The sequence below is a fragment of the Buteo buteo genome, chromosome 20 (assembly GCF_964188355.1).
Source record: "Buteo buteo chromosome 20, bButBut1.hap1.1, whole genome shotgun sequence".
NCBI classification, from domain to species: Eukaryota; Metazoa; Chordata; class Aves; order Accipitriformes; family Accipitridae; genus Buteo; species Buteo buteo.
In genome coordinates this window covers 13,329,436-13,332,704 of record NC_134190.1, presented here as the reverse complement: position 1 = coordinate 13,332,704, position 3,269 = coordinate 13,329,436, and positions in this window count along the sequence as shown.

Below are 3,269 nucleotides of genomic sequence, written 5' to 3'. Positions count from 1 at the left end.
CAGGCTTGCCCACAAACAGCAGGAGATTAAGGTGCCCAAACTGCATAGCAATAAAATAACATTGGGCCACCCTAATCTGTTTCCCCTTTTTTCTATAGTTCTGCAAGGGGGGGGGGGGGGACGGGACACATGACTCATTTACTATTTTAATATCTATAAACTACTAAACTAAAAACAAATGTGCAAATTTACCTTGACACTGTTAAATGAGTTTAAAACAAGATTGGTGAATGCATACAAATAGAAATGATCCAAATTAAAGCAAAAATCAATCTAGTCCAAAGCAAACTAATAGCCTGCATACAGATTTATATTCACACATTTACACACCGAGGTAACTGTCACACCACTGAGACACATTTACTGAAGTTGGTAGCATGTTATGTTTAGAAGAAGCCTTAAGGTGCAGTTTTAAACCAATTTAATTAAAAGGGTACAAAAAGTTGTGCTCATCCTCTTAGATGTGATTAGTGTTCCAGCTTCATGAATTAGCCAGGTATCAGCTTAGCCACAGTAACTGTGCATGCAAGCCTAAACCTGCAGCCAACATCAGGCGCAGTGTGATTAATCACAGGGAAATCTGGCAAGAAATTAGTATGTTTATTATCTCCTTTTAAACTCATCCTCTACTAACAGTTAAATTTACTTTCAGTGGGTATGGTGCACAATCCTATTAATACTGACCAAGGGAAGTGGAATCTAGAACTCTTAACATCAGTGGATACCCAGTCTTGTAATAGTGTTTTAGGCAACTTTCATAATATATGGTGATGGAAATTCCGAGATGATTAGCTAGATATGACATTTGTCTTAATTTATAGGAAGGAACTCACTAGCACAGGTAGTACTAATAAAAACAACCAATCACAACCTTGGGGAACGTGTAGTGTGTTCAGCACATAAGCAGAATCTGTCCCTATAAGATTATACTGAAAACAACAAGCCTGTAGAGACTGATATTTCCATTTGCAGTTTCCAATTAAAACATGCATTATTTATAGCAGTAGAAACTTTGCCTGAATATAACAAGACAAAGAGTCCTTTGTCCACTCTGTTAACAGCCCCTAACCTATGCTGAGGCTGCACTTTGTGGAACTACTGCTCTATGAAAGGTCTTTCCTGACAGCAAAGGGAAGTAAGAAGGAAAGGGAATGCAAGGGACAGTTTGTTCAAAGGGAAGCACGGTTTGTTTAACAGTTTTATAACAGTCACAGAGAAAACATACCTCAGTTTCCCCTCAGACTCTCATAAGCTGACACTCAAAAAACCACACACATCACTGTTTACTGACTTACACAGAAAGAAAACAAAGCACACTAACTCAGATATTCCTAGAAAAATTGTGCTTGGAGCCGGAAGCAGACTTGGAAGATCTGTAATATATGTGACAGTTAAATTAGAAACTAATTATCTACTGATCTAACTATATTTAAAATGTTTTACATTAATAAATGATAGTTTTACGATAGCCTCTTCAGTCTTCCATTAATAGCTACTCCTGAATGACCAGGGTGTGTGGACTTTTGATAAAAGGCTAGTATTCCAAGATGTCTTACACAACAAACAAGAAACATGTCAAGATTATTACTTTCTGTATGTAAATCTTGTTCCTTTTCTGAAGAGCAAGGAAGTATTTCTGATAGACCGTGTCATACTCATACTGTAAGATCACTTACAAGGACATACCAAAATCCTTCACTTTACTGCAGAATAACTACTGCCTGAGGCTAGTATAAAGAACAGATTAGAATTTGGCTCTATAAATCATACCTTATACATACAGAAACTGCTGTCAGTAGTCAGTCTTTTCAGTAAACTAGCTAATGCTGAGTATTTCTGCCCACTTACAATAGGCTAATAAATACATAAAAAAGAAATAAAGCACATTTTATATTCAAGATCCCATTCCTAATTAACATATCAAGGCTATTATACACCCTGCACTAACAACAGTGGGGAAAAAAATGGGGGAAAAAAAATCTCAGCACATTAAAAATTCTAGTGGGCATGCAACTGCACCATGCTATGCCTGCAGCTCTGCTGTTCCACGCTGTACTCCTGCCTGTTCTCAAATGCTAAGGTTGAGCTTGGTGCTTATATGAAAGACATGAAAACAGGATAGAATTCTGCCAGAAGTAATCTCTTGTAATTACTAGTAATTTAATAAGTGGTATAGACCATCCTTCACATTACTGAATAAATTCCCTAGAAAAGTAGGTACTAGATTGCTTACACCACAATTGTCAAGGTGACATCAAAATGAAAGCTCAGTTCACTTACCAACTATTAGAAGTCCCCTTGTGCTTTTTGCACAATTGAAACTGTTGATCTGACTTTTGGCTGAATTCCAGTTTCATTAATTAAATTCCACATATCTACATCCCTTCTGCAGTTCGCATCTTTTGCTACTGCTAAATGCTTTCAAACAACCAACATGTTAAGTCAATGTCCTCTGGGCCTAACATCAACAAGGATCAAAATATTTCCCCAATGCAAAGCTAGTGAAAAGCTGCTGGAATCCTTCAGAGTAAAGTACTGCTGTTGTCATAAATAAGTACTTACCAGTCAAGCAATTTCAAGTTAAAGAACCATCAGACTACTGTACAAACAAGTTGAAATGCTGCAATGTAAACTGTATTAAGGAAAGAAAATATTTCCCATTAGTAATTATGTATGTGCTTAGTTGCAATTGTCCAAGCATTACACTCCCAGATGAAAAGGAACCAAGTGTTTATGCTTGGTATACATTTCCAACCTTTTCTGTTCCAAATGTACAACAGGAAGATGAGTTCTGTGATGCTCAAAAGTTTCTTTCTTCTCTGAAAAAAGTTTCTCTTTAATAAGGATTCTACCTACAATTTGCCAGTAGCTATTCTCCACATAACTCTTTTACTAACACATTCCTGTAAATCAAGAAATCTAAAACTCACCTGAAGGGAAACTTCTATTGTGTTAAAGTAGTATATTCTTTACAATTGTGTTTAAGAGAACAGTGTAGACACACTTCAGTCACTGTTTGCTTCTGTCTGGTAGGAAGTTGTGATGTTAGGTTTTTTATTTTTAGCAAGAGTTACATTTCTTGAGTAACATTCATAGCTAATAACAGACTCCACAAAACCACCATAGTCAAAGAAAAAATGTGGAGCCTTAGGGTAAAACCAGTCCTCTAGCAGGCTAAAATTAGAAAGTATTCCATTCTTCTAATTTAATCTTTTTTTAAAGTGAGTGATTTCTATTTGGCTAAATAAGGTACAGATGTATTTAATCAC